Below are 27624 nucleotides of genomic sequence, written 5' to 3' on the forward strand. Positions count from 1 at the left end.
TGACACAGATTAAAACATATCATGGTTCAAACACAATCCATTATCCTCTGTTTATTGTCTCTATGCGATTCACAGTTAAAGTCCTGACATTAAGTTGATTGGTGGGAAGCCCCTACTTTTTTACATTTTTGCACCTCCTTATACCTGCTTTTATTGAACACCTCCTTATACCTGCTTTTATTGAACACCTCCTTATACCTGCTTTTCTTGAACACCTCCTTATACCTGCTTTTCTTGAACACGCTCTTATACCTCCTTTTATTGAACACCTCCTTATACCTGCTTTTATTGAACACCTCCTTATACCTGCTTTTATTGAACACCTCCTTATACCTGCTTTTATTCTGCTCCTCCTTATACCTGCTTTTATTGAACACCTCCTTATACCTGCTTTTATTCTGCTCCTCTTTATACCTGCTGTCACGTCCTGGCTGTGCCCCTAGCCATCTCTGCGCTGGGCTCGGGGCATAGCCAGGACAGGACAGGAGGTGGCCTTTAGCCACCTCTACTCCTTTTTTTGGTTTCCCCAATTGGAGGCAGGTGTTAGTTATTGCCTCCAATTGGGGACCCTATTTAAGTTTAGTTTGTAGGCCCCAAGGCGTGGTTCATTTTGGTTTTGTTTATCCTGTGTAAGGAATACCCACGTCACTGTTTGCTGCCTTTTGTTTTATTGGAGTCCTTCTTTATTTTTTCATTAAATATGGATTACCTTCCCTACCTTTACTCTGCGCCTGTGTCCTTTTCATCCCACGACCGTGACACCTGCTTTTATTCTACACCTTCTTTTACCTGTTTGTTTTTGGAACCTCAGCTTTTTTCAGCTCCTGTTTGCGACAGTGGTGCTCCTGCAAGCTGGCTAGGTCGTTACTCTGGAGAGCTTTCTCCTTCCCGGTCAAACGAACAGTGTGATGGGAAGCAACATGGCTCAAACCAATCTTAGAATCTTTAACGAGACAACATCAGGACCACTGAGGGGACATCATGTAAGTGGGAGAAAAGGGGATATTAGGACAAGACACTGAGAAAGTTACCAGACTTTTGTGTAGTTATCTCTGTCTTTAGCAGTGTAGTTATCTCTGCCTTTAGCAGTGTAGTTATCTCTGCCTTTAGCAGTGTAGTTATCTCTGCCTTTAGCAGTGTAGTTACCTCTGCCTTTACCAGTGTAGTTATCTCTGCCTTTAGCAGTGTCGTTATCCTTGCCCTTATCAGTGTAGTTATCTCTGCCTTTGACAGTGTAGTCATTTCTGCCTTTAGTAAGTGTAGTTATCTTTGCCTTTAGCAGTGTAGTTCTCTCTGCCTTCAGCAAGTGTAGTTACCGGTAAATAAATACCTGAGCCCCCTCTGAGGACCGGTAAATAAATACCTGAGCCCTCTCTGAGGACCGGTAAATAAATACCTGAGCCCTCTCTGAGGACCGATAAATAAATATGTCAGGACCACGTTAGGTTGTTGCAGAACATCACTGACTCTGGCCTGGATGAGAATCCTTCACAGGGTTTCTTATTGTTCTCCCTGTCACAAACATGCAAGGTGTGTGTGTGTTAAAAGAGAAGCTTGAGTTTGGCATATATTTTTATTCTTAACTACAGTACTTCATATCTCCTTAGTGTCAACAGGTGGGCATTCACAACACCCACTCTGCTCTCTCTGTCTCTCTCAGTCTCTCCCAACGTCTCTCTTTCTATGTATATACTGTACATGGTATTTTTAAGCGATAAGGCACGAGGGGGTGTGCTCCATGGCCAATATGTATACCACAGCTAACAGCTGTTCTTAGACACGACACAACACAGAGTGCCTGAACACAAGCCCTTAGAATTAGTTATAATGTATTAAGTATATATCATAGGTATATATTATTTGTATTTCTGTATTTTATTAATAAATCAAGTCAAATAATGTACAACAATTTTTCACCTTTCACAGTTAATGTTATGTGACTTTTTTTTTAAATAGGAAATGCAGCTCAGTCTCAGGTTCAGCCATGTAGTGAAATTTGTTGAAATACTTTTTAGCTAAACTGTAAAATCTCTCGCCCCATCTCACTTTAATTTTGTTTTGTCTTCATCTCTGTCAATCTCTCTCAATGTCTCTCCCCATCTCTCTCTTAATCTCCCAATGTCTCTCCCCATCTCTCTCTTAATCTCTCAATGTCTCTCCCCATCTCTCTCTTAATCTCCCAATGTCTCTCCCCATCTCTCTCTTAATCTCTCAATGTCTCTCCCCATCTCTCTCTTAATCTCCCAATGTCTCTCCCCATCTCTCTCTTAATCTCCCAATGTCTCTCCCCATCTCTCTCTTAATCTCTCAATGTCTCTCCCCATCTCTCTCTTAATCTCTCAATGTCTCTCTCCATCTCTCTCTTAGTCTCTCAATGTCTCTCCCCATCTCTCTCTTAATCTCTCAATGTCTCTCCCCATCTCTCTCTTAATCTCTCAATGTCTCTCCCCATCTCTCTCTTAATCTCTCAATGTCTCTCCCCATCTCTCTCTTAATCTCCCAATGTCTCTCCCCATCTCTCTCTTAATCTCTCAATGTCTGTCCCCATCTCTCTCTTAATCTCCCAATGTCTCTCTCTATCTCTTTCACCCACTCCACCCCTTTTTACATTAAATTAAACATTTGTTAACATTTCCAAAGCAAGTGGAAAATAATAGTTATAATTCTCCATCTCTTTAACACCTCCCTTTCCATCTCATCCCTCTCCATCTCTCCATCTGCATCACTCTATCTCTCCCTCTCTCCATCTGCATCACTCTATTCTCTCTATCTCCACCCTCTCCATCTCTCTATCTCATCTCTCTATCTCATCTCTCTATCTCCACCCTCTCCATCTCTCTATCTCATCTCTCTATCTCATCTCTCTATCTCATCTCTCTATCTCCATCCCTCTCCATCTCTCTATCTCATCTCTCTATCTCCATCCCTCTCCATCTCTCTATCTCATCTCTCTATCTCCATCCCTCTCCATCTCTCTATCTCATCTCTCTATCTCCATCCCTCTCCATCTCTCTCACTCACCTGAAGTTTCTCTGCTTCCTCTCACAGGGTTCGACCACTGACACCATTACACAAGCTTCTCCACCTCTCTCCACCATCATCCTTACTTCCCTCTCTCCTCTCTCCCTCCATCCCTCTCTCTTCTCTCCCTCCATCCCTCTCTCCTTGCCTTCCACCCTCTATATGCAGCTGTGTGTGTGTGTTAGTGTGTGTGTGTGTGTTTGTGTAAGCGCACGCGTGTGTTTGTTTTTATCCGTGTTTCCTCTTAGAATGTATGTTCTGTAGAGGACGGTAACCACAACAAACAAGCCAACCTATCGATAACACCTCACTATTCCTTTATTACACCAAACTATTCCTTTTTACACCACACTATTGCTTTATTACACCACACTATTCCTTTATTACACCAAACTATTCCTTTATTACACCACACTATTCCTTTATTACACCACACTATTCCTTTATTACACCACACTATTCCTTTATTACACCAAACTATTCTTTTATTACACAACTATTCCTTTATTACATCAAAATATTCCTTTATTACACCACACTATTCCTTTATTACACCAAACATTTCCTTTATTACACCACACTATTCCATTATTACACCAAACATTTCCTTTATTACACCACACTATTCCTTTATTACACCACACTATTCCTTTTTAATACCACACTATTCCTTTTTAACCTTTTCACGCGTGAGTTTCAAATATGCCTTAACGGCCCCCCAGAGTGAGTTTTTTTGCGCGTGAGTTCAGCACTCACTCAGAGTTCCAGAATTTCATTGTGACGTCACAATACATTTAATCTGCAGCTTCCCAAAAACACCATCCCGCTTACTAGTTATGCATCTATTTTTTTATTTAAATTATATTAACAAACTTCTACCGGTAGTAACTGTTAAAAATGTATATTGAATAATTATGAACCAATCTTAAAAATGCTGTCCTATTTCTAAAGATCGCGGTGAGAAAGATACTGAAACGCTTCACTTGTTGTATCAATAAAACATACGCAATCTATCAGGCAATAGGTGGTGTGTAAATTGTTTTACGTAATTATTCAGAAGCTCTCAAAAAATGCATTTAATAATGGACAAATGCGATCAGTGAAAAGGTAGATTTTTTTAAGATTACGTTGAACTTTTTTCTCAACAAAAGTAGTAATACTGTTTTAGTTTGCGCCATGGGTTCGCTGCTAGATCTGCCAATTGAGCTATTGTGCATGAACCCTACCAAAACAAACTGACTGGATTAACCCCACGTTAGCTACATGCATTGAGTGGCGTTCAGACGGTTGACATGAACAGTCACTTTGCCAGCCAGGTAAGGAACACTAAATACATTGCATTGCAAGCTTCTCTTTTTGACTCGAATTCAAAGAGCTGCAAAAGCTGGTTTATGTGTAACTGTAGCTAGCTAGCAAACGTCAGCTAACCGCTAGCTAACAAACTGTGACCTGTAATGCAGTGCAGCTAAAATGAAGATCATAGTTTTCCCAGGATGGCAAATCTGTCCGAAAGACTGGCAAATGTAAATGACCATCAGGTCTTAGAGTTACTCACCTTTCTTTATCTTTGGTTGATAAAAAGCATAGCAGCACCCTCAACAGGTAACGTAACTTGAAACTTTTTGACCGGTTTAACAGTTCTTTCAGGAAATGGTTAGATGCTCTATAGTAGTCGCTAATATAATTAGTTTTTGCGTTTTATGTTGATTGTAGAAAATCTAACTGCTAGTGTTGGCTGCCTGTTGGTACGTAAGTAACACTTTTTTATGCTTGCTACCTGGTTAATATCATAGTTTGGTCTTGAAACAATTACAATCAGGAAATAAAGTTATAAACGCTGTTTGAGCTAAATGTGAGTAAATAACAGCGCGGTCTGACCAGCCATTGTTACGTCACTCGTACCTAGGCGTTCTAATGATGCGTTCTAAACAATACGTTCTAATCACACCGGTGTGATCGTACGCTTCAAAGGGTTAATACCACACTATTCCTTTATTACACCACACTCTTCCTTTATTCCATGGTGTTCAGCTGAAGTCTGCATGCCTCCTCCAAGCTGATTCCTCCACCTCACATCCATTTCAAGTTAGTGTCCCCGGAACTCAGAAATCACACAGGGATAGGGTGCAACTCCTAAATCACACCCTATCCCCTAAAATAGCGCACCCCTTGTGGGCTTTGATGAGGCAGAGGATGTCATTTACCCATTGAAAAGGAGTTCCTGAATCTACAAATCCCTTCTGATGAGCTGCGATGAATGGAGGCCTGTCAGACCTAGACTGTGTTTCCTTCATTCATCAGAGTCTGTCGCTCTGAAAACCCACAATGCTCATGCACATACACACACAAACACACACACACGCAAACACACACATGCACACTCACAGGCATTGTGTTGATGATGAGACTATATATATATAGATAGAGGGAGAGAGAGAGAGATGAGTTATGGTTGCCCTTATCAAGGTGAACTTTTGGAGGACTGGCAGCGCTGCTCCTGTTCATCACTCCAACATTAACCTTCTGAGGAACAGATCAAGCTGTCATCACCGAGAAGAGCTGAGCGGCCTTATTACCCGAAGAGAGCTGACACCGCTTTTTCCTTGTTTCTCACTGAACCTGGCACTTTACAAAATAAGGGAAATGCCTTTTTATGAGGGGCACAGAGATACTGTGACAAAGGAGCAGATTTAGTGGGAAAACTGACGTGAACAAAAACGTCCCAAAAACTCAGAGAAATTAACAAATAGCCGCAGTCAAAGGTCTAATGCTTATGTGTCTGAATAGGTGGATGTGCTATGCTGACTATATGAAAGGAAATCCTGGGACTATAGTGAAGCTGGTGTTTAATGGACAAGGACATAACCTTGGGCTGGAGGAAGCCGAATGGCAGCAACTATAACATTAATTATGAGTTGTGAACCATATCTGTACTGTTATTAGTCGGTTTTAAATCATACCTGTACTGTTATTAGTCGGTTATAAACCATACCTGTACTGTTATTGGTCACCTGTAATGCTATTCATCAGTTGTAAACCATACTTTAATGTTATTGGTCAGTTGTTAACCATACCTGTAATGCTTTTAGTCAACTGTAAACCATACTGTAAAGCTACTGGTCAGTTGTCAACCATACCTGTAATGTTATAAATCAATTGTAAACCACACCTGTAATGCTATTTTTCAGTTGTAAACCATTCTTTAATGTGATTGGTCAGTTGTAAACTACACCTGTAATGTTATTTGTCAGTTGTAAACCACACCTGTAATTTTATTGGTCAGTAACCACAACTATTGGTCAGTTGTAAACTACACCTGTAATTGTATTGGTCAGTTGTTAACCACACCTGTAATGCTATTCATCAGTCGTAAACCATACTTTAATGGTATTTTGTCAGTTGTTAACCATAACTGTAATGTTATAAATCAATTGTAAACCACACCTGTAAAGTTATAAATCAATTGTAAACCATACTTTAATTTTATTGGTCAGTTGTAAACCATACTTTAATGTTATAAATCAGTTGTAAACCATACTTTAATGTTATTGGTCAGTTGTAAACCCCACTTTAATTTTATTGGTCAGTTGTAAACCATACTTTAATGTTATTGGTCAGTTGTAAACCATACTTTAATTTTATTGGTCAGTTGTAAACCATACTTTAATTTTATTGGTCAGTTGTAAACCATACTTTAATGCTATTGGCAGCAGTTTGTTCAGCAGTGGCTGCTGTTTGGATAGTTGTTTTTATCTGGCTCTTTACACCGGTGCAGAGATGTGTGTTACATCACCGACACAACTGGACCATTTGCTTACTCAACAGAGCGAACATACGAGGTGGGGGTTGAAAGTACCCCCCCTCCCCCACCTCCTTAAGTCGCTGAGGAACAAAACCAGAGCAAAGAGAAACAACTAGGAACTTAGTAACACAAACGCTGTTGCATTAATCAGAATGTTGTTTGGACTTTTTGTATTTCCCATAATGGGATGAGTTCTCCAACATGTTTCATTACATATATATATATATAAATATATATAGTATATATGTATACTCTATATAGTCAATGATTGTTTTCTACAGGTAAATGTCTGTTGGATGGCAGAACTACTCAAAGAGAAACAAAACAAAGAGTGTCTTTAGACTAGATCAATTGTTGTAGGAAATTGTAAAAGCCTTTTTATGGCAGTCTTGGATTGTGGTGATGTGCTATATATACATGCCTAAGCCTCAGGTCTATCAGTCGTGATTCAGCTTTAGGTTTTATGACTGCCATGAACTGTCACACACATCATTATCTTTTATACACATAATCTTCTGGGACTCTGTGGCTTCTATGGTCTAAAATTGGCTGGCCTTTGAATAAAATGTTTTAATACCAAACTACCATAATGCCAAAATAAAAAGGAAAACAAGCAGTTATTATTTCATGCTCTCAATACTGATTAGTCTTAGAGATTGAGGTTTACTCCGAGTTAGGGAAAAATGCTTTTATCTTGTCAATGCACCTTAATCATGTAGTGTTCTTCAGAATAAGCTTAGATGCTTCGGTGCCTTTGGCTTTGCGGCAAATCAAATGCCTGATAGGTGACCTCGCTTTTGTTAAACGTGAATGTTCTTAGTCATTTTAATAGTGACATTTTATTTAGGTCTCATTCTGATTCTCTTTAAATAAAGGTTCAATAAATAAACAAGTTATAGACCATTGTGAACCATAACCATACAGATTATTAGAATATACCACAGCTCATTATGATAAATACAAAACCACCATTACCCACTAAGCGTAATCTGTGCATGCTAAACTGGCTCTATGGGTTCAAGTTTAAATCCTCATCATGCTGCAGATACTGTATGATGACGGTCATTCCCAAGCAGCACGGAATAGAATGGCATTCCTTTTTCTCCTACAAACGAGTCAATGAGAACATTAGGTTTTTATACCAACTCTGTCAAGTCATCAAATCACAAACCTTCTCCTCCACGTCTCTGGACCGAAGCCCATAAATGGCAACATCTTCTCTAGTAAAGTGTCATATTTCCTGAGACCTGATTAAAAATCAGCAGCAGGGCAGCCGTTTGTTTGGCTTTGCCAGCTGGAATCCCTCTGATAAGGACCACTGTGTGACTGGCACCCTATTCTCTGTATAGTGCCCTACTTTTGACCAGGGTCTGGGATGCATCCACAACACAGTTTATGGCAGTGACAGGTAACACAGAGAAGCCACAGAGGACAGAAGGAGACAAGCCAGAGAAAGAAGACAAAGATGAGGAGGTGGAGTATGAGGAGCGGGAGGAAGGAGGTGTTCTGTAGTTTGTAGGATTTACATTCAGGAGAAATATATTTAATGAAAATGAACTGATTAAATCCCATTCTGATCCCAGTTACAGTCCTCCTCTAGCTGAGACTCAGATAAAGTGATGTGTGTGTGGGGGGGGGTTGAATCAATTGATTAGAGAAGAGTAGAGTTGAACAGTAAAATGGCAGTACTGAACGCTTTCCATGCAAGGAGAGCGTCAGACTGAGACAGAGAGAGAAGTAGAGATTGAGATAAAAAAGAGAGATGAAAATGTATAGAGTGAGATAGAGAGACAAGGACAGAGAAAATATACATAGAGTGATGGAGGGAGAGACAGATGAAGTGAGAGAGTGATGGAGGGAGAGAAAGATGGAGGGAGAGAGTGATGGAGGGAGAGAGAGATGAAGTGAGAGAGTGATGGAGGGAGAGAAAGATGGAGGGAGAGAGAGATGGAGGAAGAGAGTGATGGAGGGAGAGAAAGTAGTGTGATAATAGATGAATTAATTATAGTTTTTTCCTCTGCCAGGTCAGCTGTTTGGCTTGACTCCTCCCACACACTTCTGGTCAACCACACACACGGAAACACACACACACACACACACCTTTGTGTTTGACCTTTGACCTGAGTGTGGGAGAATGTTTTCTGTGTGAGCGGAAAGAACACAACACATCCCAAAACACACACACACACACACACTGGAGAAGAAAATATAAAACACAAATACCAACCACTATTAATCACACACATGCAATCACATACACACACACACACAAGCAGATAATATAAAACAAAACCAACCACCCAAGTGATCCTTACACACTACAGCTCTCTAAAAGCACCCTGGAGACGATGACGAGACCCAAATGGCAGCTTACAAGGCTCTCTAGGCAGAAAGTTGCCATGTAGGGAATAGTGTGCCACTTGGAGCTCGAGTCTTATGTATTATCCAGCCAACCAAAGGATTCTTACCTAGAGGTCTTCTGCAGTGTGATGACATCCTCCTTCAATCATCAGATTCTCCCCAGCTCCCCCTAGGGGTGACACAATATGTATCACATTTATTCAAAATGATGTTGACCAGGCCCATCCCAAGTTCTGGAGGCCCATCCCAAGTTCTGGAGGCCCATCCCAAGTTCTGGAGGCCCATCCTAAGTTCTGGAGGTCCGTTCCACGTACTGAAGGTCTGTTCCACATACTGGATGTCCGTCCCAGGTGCTGGAAGGTCATGAACAAGATTAATGGCTGAATCATGTAACGCTCTCTGCTCTTTCTCTGTCCTTCCTCATCTAGGTCCCTCACTCAATATCTCTCTTTCTCTTGGCTGTTACCTCTTTATCTCTATCTATCTCTCTGTGCCTTCCTCCTTCCATCATTACGGGGGCCTTCCTCCTTCATCGCTCTAGTAAGTGCCTCTTCTCGTAAAAATTAATCAGTTTTCATCTTCATCAGAACTGATTTAATCTCTGGAGGAGGAGGAGGAGGAGAAGGTGGATACTTTTGGAAGGACAGGGGACAGAGGGGGAGGATGGGCAGAGCAGCTGACACATTTGAGTCTTCGTTTCATTGGCTCCCAGAAACTCCCATAGAAGCATGAAATGACAGCTGTTCCGTGTAGACTGCTGAAAATGCATGACTTTTGAATACACCTCAACCCGCAGGTCTGTTAAAATGTAAACACACAGAGAGGTGGATTCATTGAAAAAATGTGCCTTGTTTTATTACGTTCTCCATAAGAGCTGAGAAGTGAACTTGGCACCTTCATTATCCCTCAAATAGGAAATTTGCTTTGCAGATTTTATCCCGACTTAGTATGCAGCCTGATTAATTTCTCTGAAGGCCTCCGCTGCTCAGTGCACTTTGTGTGTAATAAATATTTCTATAAATATGCATGGAATGTGGAGGACAATATGTGCCGTGTCATTAAATAAATAAATAAATACACATTTTTATTTGCATTGTGTGTGTGTCCGTGTGTCTTTGCATTGCATTGCCCCTGCAACAGTGGGGTGGGGTTTATTTAGGTTCAGCTGTTCTGATTGGTCTGCAGTGTTGTACGCTGAGAACACTGTGATTGGACACTTGAACGCCAGTTGACAAAGCAGTTCAGATGTGAGCAGTCAAGAGGTGAGATGCAGTTCAGATGTGAGCAGTCAAGAGGTGAGATGCAGTTCAGATGTGAGCAGTCAAGAGGTGAGATGCAGTTCAGATGTGAGCAGTCAAGAGGTGAGATGCAGTTCAGATGTGAGCAGTCAAGAGGTGAGATGCAGTTCAGATTACTTATACTGTTAAAAAATGAGGGCTAATCTTTCTGGTTTCTTTTAAATTGCATCACGGCCACACATTGCTTTTTGAAAACGAATGCATTTATAATTTCACAATATACAGTATATGCCGTTGCCTAAATGTTCTTTTGGGAGGGAAGGTCCTTTTAACGCTCAATGGCCAGCGTGGGTGAAAACAAGGGATTTCACAGAGCCTTGTCTGGAGAGACAACGATTGTCACGGCACTTTTGATTTGGTGTCCAATGAAAAACACAGATGCAAGGTGTCGGCTTCCTCTGGTGTAACTGTCAGGAGGGTGTGGTCGTGGTGGAAGGCAGGAAGGCCTACAACAATGAAGTTTGAATTAACGCAGATGTGCTTTCGTCGCCTATTCACTAAGCAAAAATAGTTGTCTTTTTCCAAAAACTCCCTCGGTGTTAGGCCTTGTGGATCATTCGTTTATCAGTTCATCTGGTTGCCTTTTCACACTCCATCAAGTATAATTGTTTTTTTTTGTACTCATTTATTTTTATTTATATAGTTATGGTTACAGACTCTACACTCGTATTTTGAGTGTAAATCATTTGCCAAATAATTTGCCAAATATCTTCTATAGATATCACGATAATATCGTTATTGTGCATTCTTTTAGCCCCGGTAATCGTGTAGTGAAAAACGTATATCTTTACAGCCCTAGTTGTAGATGGTGCATTCAACAGAGATATACACATACGTCTCTGTGAGGGGATTACTTTGTTTTGGGTTGAAAACAGAAGAAACATTTCTGATTCACGTCAAATGAATCAAGAGTAGTTCACTACATGAAATGACTCAAACAACTCCCCTTAGTGTCTGCCCTGAGTGTCTCTTTTCTTTTTGTACGGATATAATTATCTCTCTGTAATTACAGAGACAGTGGGTGGTTACATTCTGCTCTTGACATGGGATAAAACAAGTGCAGGAACTGCCAAATTGCACATTAGACTACGTTCATCCAAATGTATGTATTAATAAGGCTTTTTTTGGCTCTTTTGCCTAAAAAAGGGCCCGGAACGCTGTTTGACTAAAATGAGAAGTCCCGGAAGACAAGCACTGGTTATTGTATCATTTGTCCATCAACATTATAATATCTGAATTATTAATGGTTTCAATAAACACAGTTCACTGCTGTTCAGGCCTAATGCCGGATATTAAAGCCCTGTAGATTCCAGCAAAGGGTATCAGTGCGTAGTGAGTAGGGAGTGGTTTGTACCACAATGCACTACAGGCTTCTTTCTAACATGTCACGTGAAACAGATGTCAGGTGTCCAGGAACCTTTTGGGGAGTCCATAGGCTCCACGAGGAGGATCGGCTGACCACCTGACCCTGGAGGTCAAGTCTATCAGGCTGGTTCGGAGTTACACCTGACAGCCTAAACAGGTGAAGGAGACAGCAGTTACACCAAACAGCCTAAACAGGTGAAGGAGACAGGAGTTACACCAGACAGCCTAAACAGGTGAAGGAGACAGGAGTTACACCTGACAGCCTAAACAGGTGAAGGAGACAGGAGTTACACCAGACAGCCTAAACAGGTGAAGGAGACAGGAGTTACACCTGACAGCCTAAACAGGTGAAGGAGACAGGAGTTACACCTGACAGCCTAAACAGGTGAAGGAGACAGGAGTTACACATTTCCATGGAACAATATTGTCCCTCTGTTGTAACATCTTATTGAGATCATTGGTTTGACCACAACAAGATTTCCATCTTTGCTAAATATTAGAGACCTCAGCATATTCTGTTCCAAATGTATGTTCTAGTTACATATGCCATACCTCCATGTATTAATGCATGTTATTTTTCACATTTCTGCTATTATATTTGGTGTAGTCCACAAAAACTATACTTTTATATAACAAGCCATACATTATACATATATTCCAGAAGTGAGTCTTACCAGCACGTTGTTTCTGTGTTCCATTTTGCAGTGTCTTTCTCCTTTCAAAGCTGATAGTTCACTGATCTCTAAGGATCAGTTACGAGCTTATTTGAAAAGTCTCTTAAGATATGAAAGAAATCCATAGTTTAGCATTTGCTTTTTCTTCTTCAAGATTTTTTGTCTTGTTAGATTGCCTTGTTGAACTTTTTATCAGTCCCATTTTTATTCCATCAATATTTCAGGTGCACTTTGAAAATGTTGTGATAGAGAATTTTACCTCTGTCCATGTCTCTCTAAGCTGTCTCTGTCCATGTCTCTATGAGCTGTCTCTGTCCACATCTCTATGAGACGTCTCTGTCCATGTCTCTATGAGCTGTCTCTGTCCACGTCTCTATGAGCTGTCTCTGTCCACATCTCTATGAGCTGTCTCTGTCCATGTCTCTATGAGCTGTCTCTGTCCCTGTCTCTATGAGCTGTCTTTGTCCACGTCTTTGTGAGCTGTCTCTCTCCATGTCTCTATGAGCTGTCTCCATCCATGTCTCTATGAGCTGTCTCTGTCCATGTCTCTATGAGCTGTCTCTCTCCATGTCTCTATGGTCTATCTCTCTCCATGTCTCTATGAGCTGTCTCCATCCATGTCTCTATGAGCTGTCTCTGTCCATGTCTCTATGAGCTGTCTCTGTCCATGTCTCTATGAGCTGTCTCCATCTCTATGAACTGTCTCTGTCCATGTCCCTATGAACTGTCTCTGTCCATGTCTCTATGAGCTGTCTCTGTCCATGTCCCTATGAACTGTCTCTGTCCATGTCTCTATGAGCTGTCTCCATCTCTATGAACTGTCTCTGTCCATGTCCCTATGAACTGTCTCTGTCCATGTCTCTATGAGCTGTCTCTGTCCATGTCTCGATAAGCAGCCTCCCCCACACTTTAGGCAATAAGAGGTTGATGGGGGGGAATATAAATATATGAAGAAAAAAAAATAGCAAGCAAGGACATTTTAAAAATAAAAGTAGTGAATCGTTGTTCAGTGTGCATGCGGATTCAGTGGTAGTGTGGTATGTTTGGTAACATTTCCGTGCTCCTTTTTTCTCCCAAAGACTCATTTTTTCATAAAAGAAACCTCTCCCAAAAACACACTGCTGCTCTTCTGGATCACTGCAACACATCACGTTCCGGGTCACGGAGGCAATTAGGACAGAGGAGTTGAGGACAGCATGACCTTTTGGCCAAATGAGAAACACACATAGTCGAGATGGAATCCATGAAGGTTGGCCGGCTCAGAAACCTGTGGCAGGACGCAGAGAGGAACTTATGTCGACACAGAAAACCCACTCCAGCCTAATGTCCTCCTCTGGGAAATACATCCTAATGCACTCGGTTGGAAAAGGAGACAATGTGTTGCATGAATCATGAGCTCCACACAGACAGGAGGACCACTCATCCACTGATAGTTACTGAACAATCAACACATGCCATACACTGGTGTATGAGTTATAACAGGTAAAACTACACTGTATGGGTTATAACAGGGTAAGTATAACCACACTGTATGAGTTATAACAGGGTAAGTAAAACCACACTGTATGAGTTATAACAGGGTAAGTAAAACCACACTGTATGAGTTATAACAGGTTAAGTAAAACCACACTGGATGAGTTATAACAGGGTAAGTAAAACTACACTGTATGGGTTATAACAGGGTAAGTAAAACCACACTGTATGAGTTATAATAGGGTAAGTAAAACCACACTGTATGAGTTATAACAGGGTAAGTAAAACCACACTGTATGAGTTATAACAGGGTAAGTAAAACCACACTGTGTGGGTTATAACAGGGTAAGTAAAACTACACTGTGTGAATTATAATAGGGTAAGTAAAACCGCACTGTATAAGTTATAACAGGGTAAGTAAAACCACACTGGATGAGTTATAACAGGTTAAGTAAAACCACACTGTATGAGTTATAACAGGGTAAGTAAAACCACACTGTATGAGTTATAACAGGGTAAGTAAAACCACACTTTATGAGTTATAACAGGGTAAGTAAAACCACACTGTATGAGTTATAACAGGGTAAGTACAACCACACTGTATGAGTTATAACAGGCTAAGTAAAACCACACTGTATGAGTTATAACAGGTTAAGTAAAACCACACTGTTTGAGTTATAACAGGGTAAGTAAAACCACACTGTATGAGTTATAACAGGGTAAGTAAAACCACACTGGATGAGTTCTCATAAATACTGTCATCTCTAAGCAGAGCAGGCTAGAGTTCCTTTAAGTCGGTGGGAAGGCCTCATTCTAAGGCTGTGGAGTGAATTATCGGCACTAACTCATACTCTACCTTCTGGCCTCCAGTGCCTTGGCGTAATTCTGAACTTACGAGATTTAGGGCTACACAGAGTAGTTGACACTGCTAAGCCCCCCCCCCCCCCCCCCCCCTGCCCAAAGCACTAGAAAATGTGGTGTTACACAAGTTAAGCGGATGGCGTTGCGGTGGTGATATCAGGAACGGCAATGAAGCACCATTCAGGGGGGTGGGAAGAAAACAGGGTGGGCGATGGAGTAAAAGAGGTGGAGAGAGAGAAAGTACAGAGACGGGAATGAGGGAAAGAATTATCACCAAAAAAAGGGAAAGATAGGAATGGAGAAAAATGGAGATGGAGAGATACAGAGGGAGGGGGAGAAAGAGGGGAGAGAGAGGGGGAGAGATGTAGAGAAGGGGGAGGGGGGGGACAGGTACACGCTGGCGGGCAGACACACAGACACACACACACACAGACACACACACAGACACACAGACACACAGACACACAGACACACAGAGAGACACACATACACACAGACACACACACACACACAGACACACACACAGACACACAGACACACAGACACACAGAGAGACACACATACACACAGACACACAGACACACACACAGACACACAGAGAGACACACATACACACAGACACACAGACAGACACACAGACAGACACACAGACACATACACACACACACACAGACACACACACAGACACACAGACACACACACACAGACACACAGACACACACACACAGACACACAGAGAGACACACAGACACACAGAGAGACACACAGACACACACACAGACACACAGAGAGACACACAGACACACAGAGACACACACAGACACACACACAGACACACAGAGAGACACACAGATACACAGAGACACACAGACACAAAGAGACACAGAGAAACAGAAAAATTATCTGTTTCTGATACTTCAATAATTCATTAGACTCTCCCATCCACAGATCCACATCAACTTGCAGGAAAAGTTAGGGTGTAGTGCCTTGCTCAAGGATACAGCAGCAGATCTTCCCACTGTTCCAATGTCATCCTTTCCGTTTCTGGACAAACTCTGACCACCACACACTGTCTGCAGTCCATATAGTTTCCTGTGGAACTCTGACTCTCATTACGTTATGATCCATTTACGCAGCTTTCATCATCACCAGGCAATCCCCTGAAGTGTGAAAACGACACGAGCATCAAGTCAAGAAAATTAGCCACGCTGACGAGGCCCTTCTCTTTGATAAAGCGAATCCTCTTCAAACAGGCTCTTTCACAGATCAGCTGTAATTACACAGAGGAGGAACGGTGTCTCAAATGGCACCCTGTTCCCTCGGAAGTGCACTACCCAGGCTGGTTGGAATCCTCCGCTGGCCATAGAGCACTAGTCAAAGTGAGTGCACTACAATGCTTGTGCTGTCCATCATCCCTTCCACTCTCTTCTGAAATCATCCAGAGAAGTCGGCGCTCCGGGCGGGAAGTTAAGGATCACTTGGGAAGAGCGGAAGACGCCATTTAAATATGGACTCAATCATCCATGATGTGACTCACTCACTCCCGGACACCGAGGGCAGGTGGGGGAGTAAAAACAAAGCTGGTGTGAATGGGGCCCTTCTGAATTTATCGTTGCATTACTCTGTGGTGAACAGGGCGTGCGTTTGGGATTTAGGTGATTCATGTCTTTCACATACTTGAAAGGGTTGACAAGGGACCGCTGAAAAGCGTTTTGAAATACGGATGATAATTGTCAAGTCACCATTTATATAAAATGCATATCGCATTAGTACATTTCCAAGCCCTTCATAAACTGCACGCACTGAATGGCAACTATATCTGAGTGTGAACTATGTCTGAGTGTGAACTATATCTGAGTGTGAACTATGTCTGAGTGTGAACTATGTCTGAGTGTGAACTATGTCTGAGTGTGAACTATATCTGAGTGTGAACTATGTCTGAGTGTGAACTATGTCTGAGTGTGAACTATGTCTGAGTGTGAACTATATCTGAGTGTGAACTATGTCTGAGTGTGAACTATATCTGAGTGTGAACTATGTCTGAGTGTGAACTATGTCTGAGTGTGAACTATGTCTGAGTGTGAACTATATCTGAGTGTGAACTATATCTGAGTGTGAACTATGTCTGAGTGTGAACTATATCTGAGTGTGAACTATGTTTATCAACATGGCTGCTGTAGGAGGTTTTACTGTAGGAATATATGTATATGAAAATACAGGGAAAGTACCAGACATTAATTCTACCCCACGTGGTTCACTGCAGACAGTCTAGGTGCCCTTGCGAATTGAACGTGTGTGTTTTCTCAACACACTGAAGTGTTTTTGGCTCCTAGGCTGCAGGCTCATTGCTAATTGTGATCCCCTGGTAAAACGACAAACACTCCCTCCTAGTCTCTAATTGTGATCCCCTGATAAAACGACACACACTCCCTCCTAGTCTCTAATTGTGATCCCCTGATAAAACGACACACACTCCCTCCTAGTCTCTAATTGTGATCCCCTGGTAAAACGACACACACTCCCTCCTGGTCTCTCATTGTGATCCCCTGGTAAAACAACACACTCCCTACTGGTCTCTAATTGTGATCCCCTGGTAAAACGACACACACTCCCTCCTGGTCTCTCATTGTGATCCCCTGGTAAACAACACACACTCCCTCCTGGTCTCTCATTGTGATCCCCTGATAAAACAACACACTCCCTACTGGTCTCTAATTGTGATCCCCTGGTAAAACGACACACACTCCTTCCTGGTCTCTCATTGTGATCCCCTGGTAAACAACACACACTCCCTCCTGGTCTCTCATTGTGATCCCCTGATAAAACAACACACTCCCTACTGGTCTCTAATTGTGATCCCCTGGTAAAACGACACACACTCCTTCCTGGTCTCTCATTGTGATCCCCTGGTAAACAACACACACTCCCTCCTGGTCTCTCATTGTGATCCCCTGATAAAACAACACACTCCCTACTGGTCTCTAATTGTGATCCCCTGGTAAAACGACACACACTCCCTCCTGGTCTCTCACAGTATATAGCCCACCAAGGCATCGCCTGCGTTCAGATTACTGAAAGGAAATTAATGAACAGAACCAGAAATGGATGCTTCCAGAAATGGCACCCCATTTTCTATCCAGGGCTCTGGTTAAAAATAGTGCCCTTTAAAAGGAAACAGGTTGCCTGTGAGGACACACGGAAACAGTATGCAAATGCCGGGAAAAGCCTGAGAGGTAATCATCTTGTCCTGTAGTTATTTAATGCCTAAGAGCTCGTAATCCTCAGCGCGAATGAAGAGATCGCCAAGCTAAATACCCTCCTGTTGGAATCAACACAGCGTCCGCCTACCAAACGGAACCCCAGTCCCTGCACAGGGAACCACTGCTGACCAGACCCCGCCAGCTGTTGGACTGACCTCCACCTGACACCAGTCCAGGGTGAGAGGCAGCGTTCGATACGTCAGGAAGACCCGGCGGTATTGCCACACGTCTGAGTCCCGAACGGACCCCCTGTGCCCTGCTCAGCGCACTTTACAGTGCCTTGTAGTAGTTTTGAAGTTCCATAGAAGGAGTCGTTGGGTGCGATTTGGGACGCACACCTCTTAGTCAGGTCTGCAGTTAGCACCACCCGGCCTGTCGCCAGGCTGTTTGATTGACAGCTCTGTAGTGGAGGGCACAGCCTTCCCCGTGCTTCCTAGTTTGGCAATGTGTTTCCGAGAGGTGTGTGTGTCTGTTTCCAAGTGTTTGTGTGTATGTGTCTGTTTTTAAGAGTTTCTGTGGTGTGTGTGTGTGTGTTTCTAAGTGTTTGTGCGTGTGTGTGTGTGTGTGTGTGTGTGTACGTGTAGACAGTCCTATTACTTTATTTGTTCTTCTGGGTGTTGATGCTGGGAAAGAACAAATATTTACACCACTTTGGGAGTCCAGGACCATGGTCTGTATTGTTAATGGCTTTTCCTAATAGATCTTAAATGAGTTTGAGTACTGCTAGAAAAAGTGAGAAACAGAGAGAATAAAAGAGAAGGTAGAGAGAAAGACAGGGTAGAGAGAAAGACAGGGTAGAGAGAAAGAAAGGGTAGAGAGAAATACAGGGTAGAGAGAAAGAAACGGTAGAGAGAAACACAGGTTAGAGTGAAAGACAGGGTAGAGAGAAAGACAGGTTAGAGAGAAAGAGAGAGTAGAGAGATAGACAGGTTAGAGAGAAAGACAGGGTAGAGAGAAAGACAGGGTAGAGAGAAAGACAGGGTAGAGAGAAAGAAAGGGTAGAGAGAAAGACAGGGTAGAGAGAAATACAGGTTAGAGAGAAAGAAAGGGTAGAGAGAAACACAGGTTAGAGTGAAAGACAGGGTAGAGAGAAAGACAGGTTAGAGAGAAAGAGAGAGTAGAGAGATAGACAGGTTAGAGAGAAAGACAGGGTAGAGAGAAAGAAAGGGTAGAGAGAAAGACAGGGTAGAGAGAAATACAGGGTAGAGAGAAAGAAACGGTAGAGAGAAACACAGGTTAGAGTGAAAGACAGGGTAGAGAGAAAGACAGGTTAGAGAGAAAGAGAGAGTAGAGAGATAGACAGGTTAGAGAGAAAGACAGGGTAGAGAGAAAGACAGGTTAGAGAGAAAGAGAGAGTAGAGAGAAAGACAGGTTAGAGAGAAAGAGAGGGTAGAGAGAAAGACAGGTTACTGAGAAAGAAAGGGTAGAGAGAAAGACAGGTTGGAGAGAAAGAGAGGGTTAGAGAGAAAGACAGGTTAGAGAGAAAGACAGGGTAGAGAGAAAGACAGGGTAGAGAGAAAAAGAGGGTAGAGAGAAAGACAGGTTAGAGAGAAAGACAGGGTAGAGAGAAAGACATATTAGAGAGAAAGACAGGGTAGAGAGAAAGACAGTGTTGTAAGAAATCAGCGGTTACGTATAGCGGTCAAATAATGTAGAACCTGTATCAAATCTAGGGACAAGATCGCTCAAGTTTATTGGAAAATTGCAGCACAGATGTCATTCGGTGAACGTTACATTATCTTCTCACTGTAAAGATAGTTGCCAGCTAACCTATACATTAAGGGTGTTTCTACCTAGCAAAGATCATGTTTCTAGAAGTCAACCCCCATGCCAGATGGTCACTGTAAACATGCCTGTGGTTATCAGAGAATATATATATAAATATAACCCTATACCTACAGAGAGAATCTTAACAGAGAGGTTTGTGTTCTCATTATCTAGGCACATTCACTTCCAATGAAACGTACATTCATATTGTAATTGTTAATTCTCAGATTCCACAGTGTCCTATCATAACACAGTTTATCTTCCTTGTCATAGGCAACATTTCTTTGTCTACAAAGTAGTCAAAATCTAAAGTGCCGCACTAGAACATATTTATGTATATATTACTGATATCACAGTCACGAATGAGTGAGGAAATTGAAAGAGAGATTATGACATTTTCTGGAGTAGCGATTTCTGCTTTTAGCATTCAATGACGTGTGTGTATATTAATACATAATTCAGACCCTTTTAGTTGCTTCCATAAAACACACACAGGAACACGCTGAAACATACCAGCCACAAACACACATACCACATCAGAACACACACTGAATCAACACACACACACTTACAAACACACACACTCACACACACATGACAGAAGAACACACCCTGAAACATGTCACACACACGCACACAAACCATACTAGAACACACACAAACACAAACCGCACTAGAATGCAAACTTAAACATACTACACACAAACACAAACACACACACACACACACGACAGAGAAACACACCCTGAAGCATGTCACACACACATACACACACACACAAACCACACTAGAACCCAGCTAGAGAAACAAGAACAAACAACACCTAGCTGTGTTGATGTCCAACTTCACTAATATTTATCCATCTCGGATCCATCTATCAGGAGGCATGGAGCAGCCGGTGCTGGCCGAGCAACTGGCAGCACCAGAACCACTGGATCCATGCAGCATAAGGGGCACCCTGTTTTCCATGTCATTTGCTTAGGTAGGCGACGGCGCCATTGCTCCGGCCTGAGTTGCAGGGCTGAGTACCAAGCCATTATTCTACCTGCATCCCAAATGGTTCCCTATTGCCTGGCACACTGCATTCTGCTCCGGCCCCATGGATGTCAGCCTGCCTGGAGAGTAGGATGCCATTTTGGGATGTTTGCTATAGGCGGTCTGGAGGTGGACCGGATCAGGGACAATTAAATATATTACTTTTGAGCGCCAACAGGGCTAAATAACAATGTAAATATTAGCTGATGGTACTAAAGAGGGAACAGGTAGAGCTGTGTGCAGGGAAAGCTCTGAGTCACCACTGATTGCTGTGGCCCTCAACGTGATATCATAAATTCACTTTAGCCCTGGACGTTTTTACATTGGGCATGAATGAACGTCACAATGAATCCTCTCCCGCATGCAAGGGACAACAACGCATCTTCAGGAGACTCCCCAAGTAACGCTATTGATGACATTCATACTGGTGTCAAATAGAAAACCGAGATGAAGACACTTAGCAACTTGATGTACCGTAGCTGGCTGACAACATGTTTTATTGTATTTCTGACAGGCTGGAAGCTGAACAGACGTGGCTAAAACGCACTGGGACTTGAGGCCTCTGCTCTACACTGATTTAACCTAGTGCGCTGACTGTTGCAAATTTGCCACTTCTCATGTGAGTGATGGCAACCGTTCTGACCACGCTATTGATGCAATGTCCAGATGAAGATCCACTGTTTCATGATGGTGCACTTTAATCATTAAAATAATAAGCTTGACAGCCTGGTTAAAGTTTGATGATTTATGACACCGATGGTGATTTGTAATCCAGCTAAAAACCACGACCGTTACTCAGGTCGGACTTATCCTCAGCAGTTTAATGATGATTATGTTGTAAATGTTGACACTTTTGTAGAGGGGGAATTCGTCTGTGTACATGTAGATCAGCATTTCAATGTACACACATCGCTAGCAAATAAAACATCCATTTATCATCCGAGTGCTTGTCAGATACCTGCTGGTGTCCGGTAGATCACCTTAATGACAATCATTTTCATCAAGTAGCTACTATAAATACACATGTGATCTTAATAGAAACAAACAATTGAAGCCAGACTATCAGGGCAATACGCAAAGAAAATTGTCAAGCCCAGATCCATTTTGGCTCGATATGCCTTTGTAATACAATGTAATCCCTAGTTAATGATAGATCTTATCTGCCAAGCAGTTCTAATTCCATCCTTCTCCAAAGAGGAATATTCTCTAATCCTATCTAAAATTGACAGAATGGGTGGAACTCCTAGCTTTTCGCAGCTAACCAGCCACTGACAGCTTTATAACGACTGTCTGTCTAGCTAGCTATAAGACAACAATGCCACAGATGGAGCTATCTAGCTAGTACACACACACAACACACAAACAACACACACAGACATGATAAAGGCAACAGAGTTTTCTTTTTATTGATCCATCTGGACAGAAAGTCATCATGATTTTGTCAGTGGTTTCATCATTGTACAGTCATCATGATTTTGTCAGTGGTTTCAGTACAGTCAGTATGACAGAATAAGTGAACGCTCTCATTAATTACAAACTTCACACAGCTTAAACAAATCAAATGGAACTGTATTCCCAAATGGTACTGTATTCCCAAATGGTACTGTATTCCCAAATGATGCCATATTCCCAATTTAGCACACTGCTTTTGACCGAGGACCATGTATACACCACACAGGACTCTGTTCAACTTGAAACTGTATTCGATTTATTTTTACATTTAAAGAAAATGAAAAATATGTATTCATTTTTGAAAGATTTTTCTTCAATGGTTTCAAGAGATTTTACAAAATTAGATGCAAAATAGTAGCAAATTTGGAATACACTCCATCTACGGAATAAAAACTGAATAAAGTAAGTGTATAAGACCATGAAAATTTTTAAAATACTCCAGTCAGGTGCTATCTGACAATCCCCCAGCTCTCCACTATATATCTGCACATCAGAACATTCTGGATCTTCTGACTGGTCCCAGGAACTGATGAGGGGGATGAACGTGAGACAGACACAAAATGGGTAAAGCGGTGTTTAAACATTCATCATTTAGTTTGATTCTTTGCGTTATTAGAAATGATCCAATCACTGACAATTTGGGATTCAATAACTCCCCACATTTATAGCTCACCAAAAACCACTTCAACAGAATCAGTCCCAGACTGCTGAACACTCAAACAGCAGAAAATGTCAGCGTGCTTCGTCAGGGAACCCCTCAGACAACTAACACTGATTTATTTCAGGAAGCTCACAAACACATTTCCATCTCAAAGTCAGGAAAGGAACCAATACGCATAAACATTACACTCTTATGTTACCACTGCCAGGATTCTAGGGCCATTATGTGACTGCAAGATTTTAGAAGGGGTTGAGACCTGATGTCAACTAATTACGCGCAGGCTCAGTGTAATTGCATCAGTAGGAGAGAAACCAAGGAGTGTGCCAAATGGCGTGCTATTCCCTGGAAAGCGCAATACTTCAGACCAGAGACCTATCAGACTTAGTGCACCATATAAGGCAAAGGGCGTCATTGTGGACTTAAACCTGTTCTCTTGACTTTTGGACTCCATAGACAATGGGCGTTCTTTCCTTTTAGAAGCCTTTGTAATGGATTATCCTGGATTCAGATTGTATTCGAAATCCTTTCAAATTTATGCTCTGGGTATGATCGAATCAGCCTGACATAAGGCAAACCAAGAGAGTGGAATATTAATGAGAAGTGGAAACCCCGCCCATTCAGGACTTCTGGCAGCGTGAGGCAGATACACATTTTGAATATTATTTGACCCCAGGTTTGAATGGGCTGTGTGTGAACTGTGACCACTGGAGTACATCAACCAGACCTCGTATTGGAAACGCACCTCGCTGACCAGACCTTACAGAATCCAACTGAGACCGGAGACAGACAGAGGCAGACAGCATCCAGACATCAAAACCGAGTCAAACACAGGTAGGAAAAAACTATTTCTTTGTCTTTTAAGCTTCTCATTTGTTTACAATAGATAATTTATTAGAGATATGTATAAATCTGTGAAATTGTCTGCAGCACCTGAAAGTCAAAATAAAGCCATTTATTTGGGTAGTAAGGGATTATGAGTAAAACCATATATATGTCTATATGTATGTTACTTACTTAAATGTGTGTGTATATGTAAGTACATATAAACACTTACTACACAAAAAAATTGCTTTAGTTAAATCTAGTGAATTCTTTCCATGAAGTCAGTTAATAATTTTGACTTGTTCATGTTGTTTGCGGTCGTTGTTCCAGTTTCATGTTTTGATTATTGAATCCTGATCCAAATACAACAAGATGCCTGTACAGATGTGTCTTCATATACTTATCAGTATGTTTCCTCTTTAATTTGTAGTGTGTAACGTGTAGTGAAGGTCATCACACCTGTCTCATCACATTTTCTGTCCCTGTGTTTTTGCACTATATTATTTATCCAGTTATTTTGCCCCTAAAATCCTGATTGTCACTTCAACCTTTAAAGGACACATTAACTAGTGACATGGAGACGCTCAGTAAGTCCTCTTTTTAATCTTCACGGCCAGTACAGAGGCTACGCAGGAGCTCCATATGTTACCGGTGGGGGGGGTTCAAACCCATGTTGTGGAGGGTCGCTGGTTCAAACCCAGGGGTCGGGCAGTGGGAGGATCCGACAGAACAGAATGATGTAGAGTGAGATAAATGGAAAGATGGAGAAACAGAGAGAGAGAGAAACAGAGAGAGAGGGAGAGAGAGAGGGAGAGATGCTATAAACTAATAAGGCAAACACTTTACATGTACAGGATCACTCATGTCATGTTTGCAGTGATTATGTACACAGCCCAAGTACATCTGAATACTGCTCATCACCAGGCAACCCTCCAATGTGTTGACCGGGTTTGTGATGTGAAAGCACTACTTCCTGTCGACATTGTTCCTCTAACAGCCAAACCACCATAGGCTAATTAGTGAAACTGATAGCTACTGCCGCAAGACTCCCAAGACTCCCAAACCCCTCCATGTACCCTCTCCAGTGCACTTCTTTTGACCAGGGACCAGGGGGCAAAGGGAAAAAGTTGTGGTTTGTGACTCAGCCTTTGTGTCTGCTGCCAAACTGGATATTAGCAGCAGCATAATAGCGCTAATATTACATTTTAGTGTCCAATAGAGGCACCTTTGTCCATTTATATTTGAACTGGGTTCTGTCCAATCTCTGGGGGAAGACAGAAACATAAAATATAATATCAACATTGCTGTGATTTCATAGGTGTAAACATTTTAGAACGGAGAGAGAGGTGGACCTCTTCCTTCCAGTTCTGACCTTCTAGAACTTAATCAAGCTTATGACCAATTACAGCTATAGCCCGGGTCTTTTATGGTGGGGGTGGGGGTGGGGGGTTCCTAGCAACGCCTCTGCCTCTGGCACATCACTGTACCTTATATCAGTTAGCAGGATGGTGGCATACAATTCATCTAAGCACTTTAAGAGACATTACTGTCTAAAATCTCAACATTATATTTTATATAACATCCCCAATACAAGAACAGAGTCTGGTCAGGGTGCTTTCAGCTTTGCTGCCCCCTCATCTTGGAACACATTGGAGAAGGGCCTGAAATTACATGATTTTATTCTGTTTGTTCATTTTAAATCACAGACTGGCGGGCCCCTCAGAATTTATTTATTTTATCCTGATGTTCTGTACTCTCCTTTCATCATGCACCATTTTAGCCCTTTCAGGTTTTTGTGACTTCTTGGGCAAATTAAAGAAATACAATTATTAATAAAATGTATAGATTAACTAATAAATGAATAAAGGTCCTTGTTGATGTGGTGTCATATTGTTTTGCTCCTCCATTACAGGACATATGTATTGGTTAGCTGGGTAATGTTTCTTCATCATCCAGGGACCACTTCATTATACACTTCATTATATCACCAACCTGTGAAAGCATGTTTGTTTAAGAGTTGGACCGAAACGACACGCGCGTCCAATCTAAACCTCCCGGACTGAGGTCGCACCCTAGATGGCACCCTATACCCCATGGGAACCTGTCAAAACAAGTGCACTATTTAGGAAATAGTGTGCCATTTGGGGTTACAAACCAGAGAGGACAAGCATTGCCTAGGGTTTTTAAAGCCATTTAAATTACCATGAAAACCATGTTGGTGGAAGGGTTTTGTGATAAGTGTCCCTAACCCCATGCTTCATATCCTCTCCTGTGGATTTTGGGAACACTTCCTGTAGATACAAAACATGTGGCCTGTCTTATCTGCCACTGGCAGCACCTTCGAAACCAACTAACATGATTGGCATCTGTAAATGTGTTTGGCCAATAAATTCAATTCTGGCTGCGATTCTTCCTGGTTGGAAGATTCCGGGATTTTCTGATTTATGCTCCCGACGGGGAAATAATTCCACAATGATTTGGAGCTGGGACATATGGTGAAACGTATTTAATGACATGTGCTAATGAAGACTATAGGGGACTTGGCTGAAAGCATCCGTCTACTAAACCACAATGTCACTTGCCCGGGGACAATGCTATCCCATCTTTCTACAAGAATCCATCAAACCAACACCTGGCTAATCTGTGGAAAACTGAAATGAATGCCAGAAGAACAGTGAATTAAACGAGCAGCTACAACTCCAGGCCCAGTGAGAGGCCAAGTCAAATATTGATCCTCATGTTGAAAAAGTATTTTTGCTTCCTGCTAGAGAGCAAAACATGGGTCAAATCCTCGGTGGCACTGTTCTCTCTAGATAGAGCTCTTTATTCCTTTGCACTATATTATACAGGAGATACAGCATCATTTGTCCTCTATTTATGTATGCATTATAGATATGTGAATATGTAGACTGACTCCTCTCAGGCTGTCCATATCCGTACAACCGTATGTTTGACATGAAAAATATGGGGGTACTACGAATATAGCATTGTAAATCATCCCCACAGAAACTACCAAAGGTAAATTTTTTATTCTATAGACACGCCTTTATAGTAGACAGGACCAGGAAGTATCAGTCAGTCTCCAGTCTCTATTCTATAGACATGCCTTTGTAGTAGACAGGACCAGGAAGTAACAGCCAGTCTCAAGTCTTTATTCTACAGACTTGCATCTTTACTGAACAGGTTCAGTTGGTTTCTATACTCTCTACACCATATGTCATCCAGAACTGTTGCTAAATCCTCTGATTCCACTCAGGCGCTCAATACATCTGTTTTTCTGTCACCCCCCACCCCCCCCCACACCCAACACCCCTCCTCCCCTTTCCAACCAGCTCCGCCACAGAGACTTTAAGGACAAGTAGACCCATAACCCCACGAGCCTCTATCTGAAGTAAACATGATTGCTTTCCATAGCGGAGGGGTTTTAACCTCCCACACCACCTTGAGTCCCAAATGCCTTTATAGACCCTGTTGGCTTTGTAGTGCACTGCTCTGCTGAAGAGTAGTGCCTTAGATATGGAGTAGGGTTCCATTTGAGGCTCAGCCTTCGTGGACCCAGATGCCCTCTGCTCTAATGATGAAGGTCACCTCCTATCCTAAAACTAAATGGGCTGTTTTTCTCTCTTCAGCTTAACGGGACAATCTGGGACAAAGCTGGTCACAAAGCTGTTTCTTTCTGTGAATAAAATATATTGTTAGTAAGGGAATTTGGTATTTTTAATGGTGCTTCATTTGGGGTCATTTAAGAACTCTAATGGAATCTGCAGTAGGG

General features: G+C 42.0%; 1 protein-coding gene across 1 annotated transcript in view; it reads left to right on the forward strand.

The window, feature by feature from the left end:
* Positions 1-23800: 23800 nt before the first annotated feature.
* The window catches only part of trpa1b (transient receptor potential cation channel, subfamily A, member 1b), a 29217-nt gene continuing 25393 nt past the window's right edge, over positions 23801-27624 (forward strand). The window contains exon 1 of the mRNA XM_034289239.1: positions 23801-23861. The gene's annotated coding sequence lies outside the window, so the exon portion shown is untranslated. The remainder of the gene's footprint in view (positions 23862-27624) is intronic.

Source organism: Esox lucius, chromosome 21 (genome assembly GCF_011004845.1).
Source record: "Esox lucius isolate fEsoLuc1 chromosome 21, fEsoLuc1.pri, whole genome shotgun sequence".
Lineage (NCBI taxonomy): Eukaryota > Metazoa > Chordata > Actinopteri > Esociformes > Esocidae > Esox > Esox lucius.